The sequence below is a fragment of the Mesoplodon bidens genome, assembly GCF_964165515.1.
Source record: "Mesoplodon bidens genome assembly, chromosome: 19".
NCBI lineage: Eukaryota > Metazoa > Chordata > Mammalia > Artiodactyla > Ziphiidae > Mesoplodon > Mesoplodon bidens.
This window is the reverse complement of record NC_138179.1, coordinates 48,776,515-48,786,720: the sequence shown is the minus strand read 5'-3', so window position 1 is coordinate 48,786,720 and position 10,206 is coordinate 48,776,515.

Genomic DNA, 10,206 nt, shown 5'->3' with positions numbered 1-10,206 from the left:
CAGTCCAGTGGGGGAGAGAAAGACAGAGGTGGACACACAGTTGCCCACAGTGAAGGGTGATTGGTGCAAATGGAAAAGAAAAAGCAGTCTGATGGTGGGGGGGCTCAGAGGAGAGAGTGATTCACTCTGGGGTGCGTTGGACGTTTATAATTGAGTCTTTAAGGCTGAGCAGGACTGAGTCAGGTGGACACAGGGAGGAGAGTCATTCTCAGCAGGACTGGATGGCAAAGGCACAGAGGTGGGAAAATGGGCCACATTCGGGGAGAGGTGAAGTGGCTCAGCTGAATGGGGCATGGGGCACTTTGAGCAGGGCCCAGAGGCGTGGACCGGGAGGGCAGGGAAGGGCTGAGGAGCTCACCGGGAGATAAACAGCCAAGGTTTTCAAGCAGGGGTGCGAAATGTCCACCCACCAAGAAACTCTGAGGACTGGAATTAACCTTCACTAAAAACAGAGACCAGTTCATTTAGAGCCAAGAAAGCTCTGGGGTCCCCGAAGCCCTTGCAGAGAGTGATCCTCTGGCCCGTGGGAACAGAGCACAAAGAAGGACTGGGACCTGGTGGCAGGGCGAGACGGGGCCACCTGGGAGGACGTTTCCAGTGGGAAGGCTGTTGGGATGAGTGGAAGGGGAGATATTTCCTGGCAATTTTCCCCCTGGTGTTCTCTACAGGCAAGCTGATGTCCTCCCGACTGAACTGATGGACTGGGACAGGAGAAGGTTTGAGGGTCCCAGACGAGATCCCACCCTTGCTCGGGTACCCACGGGAAGCCTCTCAGCTCTTGGGGCGGCACAGCTGGGAACTCTGCAGAGGGTGGGGAAATCAGAGTGCAGTGTCTCCACTCTGCACATTGGATTGAGTTCTGGTTCAGTCTCCTTCCACCTGTGACCTTGGCAAGGTGGTGTTCGCCTCTCTGAGCCTCGGTTTCCTCATCTGCAAAAGGGGATGATAAGTCTCTATCTACCCTGTGAACTGCGGTTGAGGGGGGGCGGGGTCAACAAAGGAAGAAGAGCCATGGAAGCTGCTTTGTAAGTGGGAACGCCCTACACAAAAGCCAGCTGTGATCATGAACATGTCCCACCTGAGTCACAGAGCAGGGACAACCCAGACATGGAAGGTCAGGGCTCTGCACCCAGATCTGCTAGGGGCTGGGGCTAGCCAGAGAGAGCCCCGGACTCCACTGGGGGCCCTCCTTCTGTCTCTCCTCGTCAGATGCTCTGCAGTGGAGAATGACCCACGTGAGTTCCCATTCTGCTTTTCCCCTTCTAGCTGTGTGACCTTGAGCAAGGCACTTCCTATCTCTGTGCCTCGGTTTCCTCACCTGTACAGCCGTGACAGGAGTGTCTACCCCAGGGAGCGGTTGTGGGAATTAAGGGCCATGGCCAGACTGCAGGCTCTGAAAGCACTCACCAAAGTGGTTGTTTGTCTTCTTATCCTCCTCCTCACGCTCAGCCCCCTCCCGTTCCTCTGCGCCCACTTTTGTCACTTCCTGGCAGCCTCCCTAGTGTTCCCTGTGGCCGGTCAGATCCCCGGAGCTTGGGCCTGAGGAAGGCAGGCTGTAGTGAGGCCTGAGACGGTCTGAGCAGAGAAGCCACACCAGTGGCCAAAGGAGCTGGACCCCAGAATGAGGGCTGGGCCCAGTGGTTTTCTGCTGGGACCTCCCAGGTGCAGAATTTCACAACTCTGGGACACTTCTCAGACTGAGTGACCAAGACACATGTCCTCAGTGTGGTTCTATCTGTCACGGGACACTGGGCTGGGAGTCTACCCCAGGGCAATGAGGCCAGGATTCTAAGACGTCCAGGTCCCTGGCGTCCTGAGCGCAGCCCACAGAGGGGTCGCTCCTCCTGGCCCCCCACCCCGCCAACTCCAGCCGCATCTCTGATCAGCAGGAATCCGGGAAAGCCCACCTGGGGAACTCACAGACCTGCATTCTTCCTCCCAAATCTTCTTCCAGCTGGGCAGCCCTCGCCTCTCGTGGAGCACTTTAGGCAGAGCTGGGAAACCACAAAAATGTTAAGCTGAGATGAAGGAACGTAAGGGGCTCTAAGCTGAATTGACAGTTATATTATTAGCCAGAGGAGGACTGCGGGGGCAGCGGGACAGCAGGGAGGGAAGGGGAGAGAGAGGAGGAGGAGGAACGGGCACAAAAGACAGAGAGCAGACACAGGCAGGACCTCCGGGATGGAGGCTGCGGCGGGGCTGAGGTGGTGTGAGAGGGGCTGCCCAGGAGACCGGGGCACAGTCTTACAACAATAACAATGGTGATGATGATGATGATGATGATGATGATAATAGCAACTATTGCTTCTTTAGAGCTGCAATGAGCCAGACTCCTCCATTGCAAGCTCTCATATTGACGAATGTAATCCTCACGATGTAGGTGTTCGTCTTACTGCCCTGTTTTTACAGTGTAAAAATTATGGAACAGCGAGGTCCATCAATAAAGAACACCCATCCTAATTGCAAGGCTGGGGTCTGGCTGCTCACAGAGGCCTTCTTCTTCTGTCTAAAGGTCAAACGTCAAAGGCCTAGCTCAGGAGTCCGTGAGACGCTAGCTGTGTGGGATCCTTCTGTCCAGGGTCTGGAACAGAAGAGAGGACATGCACTCGTAACCACCACCCAGGCCTGAATGATGCGGGCCAAGTGAATGCCAGGGAGAGGAGGGACCAGGAACACAGAGGTCAGAGGTCTTCATTAGCCCTTAGGAGTCAGAGGTCAGTGGTCCATGTAGCCAACCGGGGGCTGGAGGCCATGACCAGTGACAGTTGGCTGAACTCTGACAAGGCCATGTCGAAGCGGTGGGTTAAGATGTGAATCCCACTTTCTACCGTGGAGAGAGGGGACATGGTCACCAGCATGGCTTCCCTGGGGTCAAGGCTCTTCCTCTCTGGCCCCCAGCCACCGGGGGAGACAGGCTGAGCCCCCTCCTGAGGGACGCACTTCCTGTTGGACTGAGGCCGTCCTGCCCCACGGGGCCTGATTCTGAAGGGAACAGCTCTAAGTGAGCAGTGTAACACCCCCCCCGCCCCCCCCCGCCGCCATCCTGCATCTAGATGAAGTCAGCTCCTGACCATCCGACCTCCCTGGAAATCAGATGTTCACAATTTTATTGGTGTCATCATGGGTTCTACATCCAGGACACAAAGACGGTTTCAGTTATGCTTAGTGGGCTTACTGAGTTGGAGGAAATGGTCTTCTTCCTGTTGCAGGGACACGCTAAGCAGACAAGCAGAGAACATTTGAGATATGGGAGCTCTGCTTCAGGGCCTGTAACGGGCTAAGAGGCCGCCTGTGGGGGGGCGGGGTCAAAGCCTGATCATGTGACCTCATGAAGGTTCCTTAACCCTTGCACGCCTCAGCGTCCTCATCTGGAAAATGGGGGTAGTCATCTTAGTACCTCGCTCCTGGGAGGATGGTTGTTAGTGCGTTATTCCTGCTCACAGCACTGGCTCTCATTTGCTAGACTATGTACCGTCTTGAGCCTGAGGCTGGGAGGGGATTCTATCACTTGTCTTCCCAGCCTGGGGCGGTTTCTTGGTCTGTGACGTGAAATGAAACAACCTGGGCAGCTGTCCCCTGCGTCAGACCGTCTGGGCTTGTTTGGGTGCCGTGTCTTAGGCGGGGCAGATTCTAGAGGAGCCAAGACCTCCCCCCCTGCACAATGTGCCCTGAGTTTAAGCCTTCTCTCTGCCTTCCTGCCCCAGGGCTGGATGCACGTAAACCGTAACATGCTGCAGCAGTGCCAGGAGTTCCTGCCACCGTGGGACCCCTAGGTGCCCAGGAATATGTCAGAGTCAGTGGCAGCTTGAGGGCCCCCTCTCCCTAGCCCCTGCCAACGGCAGCAACTATAATTGGGGAATAATAATAGCTGTGGCTACCATGCATTAAGCACAGCCTGTGTGCCAGTCACTTTCTAGAGACACCCTCTAATGCTCCTAATGACCCTGCAAGTTTGTTTTTATCACCCCGTGCCATAACCTTCCCGCTGACACCTGCATCCCCCTCCCTCTCAAACTCCCCACCTGGCCAAGACCCCATTAAGCTTCAGGCTGGAGCTGGGCTATCACTCCTTTGGGAAGCCTTGTCTCACTTCCCCTTGGCCAGGTCTGCTCACACCCCCGACTCAGGGGTCCCATCAGCTGCCTGTTCTTACCCTTTGTTAACCCTCATTACACTTTATTTTTATTCCATTTTTAATTGTATTTATTTGGGGGTAAGCAATGCATTCACATGATTCGAAATCCAAAAGCCACAACAAGGGATACAGTGGAAAGTCGTCCCGCTCTCCTACCCCTGTTCCCCAGCCACTGAGTTCAGCTGCCTGAGGCCCAGGGCTGTCAGTTTCATCACACCAAACAGTGACGACTTGTTTATCTGTCTTCTGTCCTTTAGGAGCAGGGACTAGGCCTGTCTTGTTAACTGCTTCGGTCCCAGGGCCCGGCACAGTGCCTGGCATATAGTAGGAGTTCTATGTATACAATCTCTCTCTCTCTGAGAGATATCTATACCGACTTCTTTGGTGTTTTGCTTTGTTTTCATGAATGAGGCTCAGAGAAGAAAGTTAACTTGGCTGCTTGGCTATAACTCCCAAGACAGTGCTCATCCAGGGACTCTGTTTATCTGACTTTTTTGTTTTGGCCTCGCCGTGCGGCTTATGGGATTTTAGTTCCCAGACCAGGGGTCGAAGCCGGGCCCTCAGCAATGAGAGGACAGAGTCCTAACCACTGGACCGTCAGGGAATTCCCTGTCTATCTGACTTTTAGAGGCCACCTGTCCTTTCTTCTTGGACTTTTGACCGTCCTGTGAAATGATTTCATTTTTTAAGTTTAATTTTTTAATTGGAACAGAGATAGTACCCCTCGATAAGTTATCACAGAACAAAGAGCCATGTTTCAGGAGACAGAGCATCACCATACTTCAGAAGTCTCCCTGGTCCTGCCCAATCCTGGCCCCAGTGTTGTAGCCCCAGGATGTTATTGCTGCTGTGGCTGCTCACCTTGGGCCTCAGCCTCCTTTTCTGTAAAATGGGAAGGGACCCATTAGGTCTGAAGTTCTATGGATCTTTTACGTCTTCTCTGTCTTTACCCCTTCCAGCTGATGCTGTTTTATGCCAACACTAAATGAAATGATAGCTGTGAAAGTCTTTTGATTAAAGCTAATATTTGGTAACAAGGCAACAAATGCATGATGTGGGTCAGGACAGTTTTCTCCTCGCCAGCCAATCTGGCCATGTTCCTAGCTCTGGCCTCGGTTAAGGGTCAAGCACACACAGCCATAAGTCCTCTGAAGAGCTGGAGGGAGAGGCAGGAGGGAGAAATTCATCCTGGGGAAGCAGGTAGAGCTGAGTGGTGAGGACCACATTGGGGAAGGTGGGTTGGCCCATGCACCATCTTTACCAGGGGACTAGTAGGCTGCTTTCCAGCTAGATTAGCTCAGCCCCTGCCTGGGGATTCAGCAAGCAGCCCACATCTTGTGGAAACTCCAGGTTCAGGCTTCTGCATGGCCTTGTTCCTGGTGGTTGAGGCAGCCAGGGATTCTGGGGATTGGGTAGGGGAGGAAAGAGGGAGTGAGGGGAAGGAAAGGGAGAAGAGAAAAAGGCAGGGAGCGTGGCTAGAGAGGAGCCAGTGTGTCAGGGAGGGACACGGGTCCAGGAAGCCTGCTATGGTAAGGTGCTGCTGGGGAGGGAAGTGGAGAAGGGGCAACAGGGCAGAGAGCAAGAGTCATAAATTCATTTGTTCATCTTTTCCTTCATTCATCCAATAAAACGAAGGATGCCAGTGTTGTGATAATTGCTAATCAAGATACAGGTATATGCAAAATGCTACAGAAATTTAAAGAAGGAGCAACTAACTCTTCGGGGGGTTGCAAGAGTGGGGAAGTTAGGGGAGCAGGCAAATTTCACTGAAGATATTTAGGTCAAGCCATGAAGCAAGCAAAGGAGAAATCAGGCCCCAAGTCCTCCCCGGCTCTGTGGCCCATCTCTTCCCAGACCTCCAAATCCCAGTCCAGCTGTTGCCCTCACCGGGTGTGAGTCTGAGCTCTGCTACGTGCTTGTTGTGTGACCTCAGGGAAGTGATCTAACCTCTCTGAATCTCCATTTTCTCAGCTGTAAAGTAGGGACGACGCCGACTTGGAGGGTAGTCATGAGATTCAAATATGACAGTGCATGAGGAGTACTTTGCAGGGTGCCTGGCCCCTGTATAGCACATGCTCAGAATGATCTGCTGTTGATATTGTCAGTATCAGCAGTGGCAGCAACTTCATTCCCCCAAGTCTGGGCCTCTGTCTTTGGGCGGAGAGGAAAACAGAGGCTGTTCCCATCATCCCCCATCCCTGGCCCCCCTGGCCCTTGGGGAAATATGAGAAGCAGAGCTTGAGGATCTAATGTGTGCCCCCCACGCCCCTTAATCCTTCCTGAACTTGGGGGGGTTGGGTGCGGGGTGGGGGGCGGCACCACTGTAACACCTGCACAGCTCTGACATCTCCTGCCTCTGGGCAGAGAAAGCAATTTCAGAAATGACATGTTGCCAACAAGCAGAAATCAGCTTCTGAATTAAAATGTGTCGGCGTCAGGTGACCCCAGGCTTGGAGGGCTGGCTGCACGAAGACAGCTGAGATTAGGGCCTGTCAGCCAGGGGAGGGGCTGTGCGGGAAGGGGTGCGGGGACCCCAGGGGCTACCGTTGGCCGCCCGGGATTTGTTCGGACAGGGGGGCAGGAATTCGGACGCTGGGTCAGGTTCTCCTGCGGCTCTGACCAGCCACCACCTCGCAACTGTCTGCTCTCCGTGGTGGGGGGCGGGGTAGGAGTGCCTGGGCTCTGTTCCCCTGGGATGGCTCCAGCGTAAACACTCTAATGGGCCCGAGAGAGCCAGGGAGGAATGTGGGCCCCACAGCCCCTGGGGACTCGAGGACGGATGGGAGTAGAAGGGATAAGACACCCAAGCGGCTGTCAGCCTCAGCTCTGCAGGTATGCAGGGCGGAGAGAGCGGGAGAGGGAAGGAGAGGAAGGCGAGAAGCAGGCGGCCCGAGGGAGAGGGAGGAAGATGCCACCGGCCAGGCTGAATCCTTGCAATTCCCCCACGCCGGCTGCTCCCTGGTGTCCAGGCCTTTGCGCAAACTGTGCTCTACACTGTGGGAGAAGACGCATGAAGAGGCCATCTAATTTTCAGCCCTGCTATTTATTGTAGGGCTTTGGGCATGGCAGGGAGCCTCTCTGAGCTTCAGTTTCCTCCTCTATAAAATGGGGTCACGGTTGTACCCCTAGGGTTGCCATATCAGTTAAATGAGATAATACAGGGAGATGGTGTAAGGGTTTCGGTGTAGTCGGGCGCCTGTCACAGTGCTTAACCACTAGGGATCTCACTTCTTTGTCTCTTTGTCTGTGACTCCCTGAAGGCCGGGCCTAACTCTTGTCACCACGGCACCCCGGCATGTGCCTGGCACACTGTTTAGGTCGCCAGTCAGTGTTCGCTGAGTGAGCGTTTCCATGAAGGGACCAGGTGTGAGATGTGTAAGTAAAGAGTGGGAAATGAAAGGGGAGGCTCGGGCTTCCCTGGTGGCACAGTGGTTAACAGTCCGCCTGCCAATGCAGGGAACACGGGTTCAATCCCTCATCCGGGAAGATTCTCACATGCCGTGGAGCAACTAAGCCCGGGTGCCACAACTACTGAGCCCGCGAGCCACAGCTTCTGAAGCCCACGCACCTAGAGCCCGTGCTCCACAACAAGAGAAGCCACTGCAATGAGAAGCCCGCTCACCGCAACGAAGAGTAGCCCCCGCTCGCCGCAACTAGAGAAAGCCCACGCGCAGCAACGAAGACCCAACGCAGCCAAAAATAAAGTAAATAAACTTTTTTAAAAAAATAAAATAAGTGAAAGGGGAGGGTTGGGGTAGGCAGGGGACCCCACTGCCACTCTCCCTCCAGAATGTCCCCACTCCGATCACAGGTCATCCCTCTGGCCTTTCTTCTAGAGCAGAGCTTAGGCAGGATATGCTTGCTGGCCAGACTGTGACCATATCTCCCCAATGGAAATCGGACATAGGGGATCATTCCACATGTCTTTAGGAGTCATTGGGCAGTCATCAACCTTGGTCCCATCTGAGGAGCTCCAGGACTTGTGGTCACCACAGTCATGTTCCACAGCGCCGGGAACCCACGAAGGACAGGGCGGGGCTGGCAGGGGTGAGGGGCCCACAGGGGCAGCAAAGAGGGAGGCTGAGCCACTGCTGAGCCTCTAAGGTGGAAGACAGGTCAGGGAGGCTGGAGCAAGGCTGTCTCATGATTGCAAGAATGGAAATCTCCCTTCCTGAGCCCCCACCAGTGCTACTCTAAACGCCTTCCCCACCTGCTACAGGAATTCCATTAGGACAAGGCATGGCTTCTCCCCCCTGCTCAGAGCTAAGTCATCAGAGAAGAAACCCAGGCATTGGAGAAGATTCTAGAAGGCAGTGGGTATGAGCTCAGGCATGAAAAAGGACTGAGTTTGAACCCCAGCTCGGCCACTCACTCAGTGAATGTTTCAAGCTCCTGGAACCTCCATTTCCTCATCTGTAAAATGGGGGTAGCAATTCTTACCCTGCAGGGTGATTGTGAAAATTAAAAGGAATGGTATGGTGGTAACAGAGAAGGAAAAGCTCTTCTTTACAGAAGAATACCAACTGAAAAATAGGCAAGAAATTATGGAATCAAAAAATCACCATTTGCAATTGATTTGGACAAGGATCACCAATGGATGCTGAAACTACTGGGTAAAGCATTGCTGGGCAACAGGATGGTCCCAGAGTCTCCAAGCAACACAGATGAGGCATGAACCACAAAGGGAAAAAGGTAACTTTACATGGGAGAGATCTGGGGGAAACCACCTAAACCAAGTGATGAAATTCAGCATCACCAGTAATGTTGACACACGGTGGCCCCTGACAGCATGCACAGAGAAGGGTGCACACCACCAAGTGGACCTCTTGCCAAAATGTTTAACTGAAATCTAATCATAAGGAAACAATCAGACAGATCTCAGCTGAGAGACATCCTACAAGACAGCCAGCCTGAGCTCTTCAAAACATCAATGCCGTGAAAACAAAGAAGGCAAGGAGACTCTTGTAGATTAGAGGGGGCTAGGGAGACATGGCAGCACGTTCAATGTCCGAGTGGATCAGGAGAAAAAGCTATGAAGGATATTTTGAGGGACAATTAGGGAAGTTTGAATAAGGAGTGTGTAGTAGATAATATTGTGTCAGTGTTAAATCTCTCAGATGTCATGACAGCCTTGTGATTCTTTTGGAGAATGTTCTGGTTCTTAGGAGACTGGTGATAAATTATTTGTGTCTTGGTGTCTGCAGTGTTCTCACAAATGGATCAACAAAATATACATGTATTTCCCTCTCTCCTCCCCCCATCTACATAGGTATATATATATCTGCTCCGTGTGGCACCTCTGTTACCGCTCAGAACCAGCCCGTCTCCGGGTCCAGGAACACAGGGTAGAAGGAACACGTCAGAACAGGCACGCAGGTGGAAATGCAGGTGCCCTCATGGTTGGACTGTGGATCTCCTTCTGCCTGCCTCCCAGGAGACCCCGTGAGGATCCCAGCAGGCTGAAGAGCCAGGGCAGGGCAGGGACAAGGCTTCTCTGCTGACCTTTGCTCCAGAAAGAGGCCTCCTCCCCCATCAGACCCCCAGGAGCAGCAGCTGGTTGGGGACATGCATTTGCACTTCCCAAAGCATGCTGGGAGGGCAGTGGCCAGGGAGGGACTCTGAGGCTGACAAGTAAATGACCAGAACCATCACACGGCCGTGTGTCTCATTTCTCCTACGGAACCGTAAGTCCCTGAAGGCTCCTGCTCTGCCTTAACTTGCCCCACCCCAACCTGCATGGCTGGCCATAGGATGCGGGCACTAAAAATACTTGTCATCTCCAGGAGGGGACCCAGGCTCTGGCCAGGTCCAACCTGTTATATAACCTTGGATGGGTCACCTCTTTCCTCTGGGCCTCAGCTTCCCCAGAATCCATAGAATGGGATGACCCATCCCCATGCTACATACATCTGAGGGGAGGCAAGAACTCATACTTTGGAGGCCAGCAGCTCTGTGTTCTAATCCTGAGACCATTGCTTGCTAGTGGCATTCGGGAGCCTTCACACCGCATAGCCTCTGCTTCCTTGACCATGAGATGGGCGTGGTCGTGTCCAATACGCAGGGTTATTGCA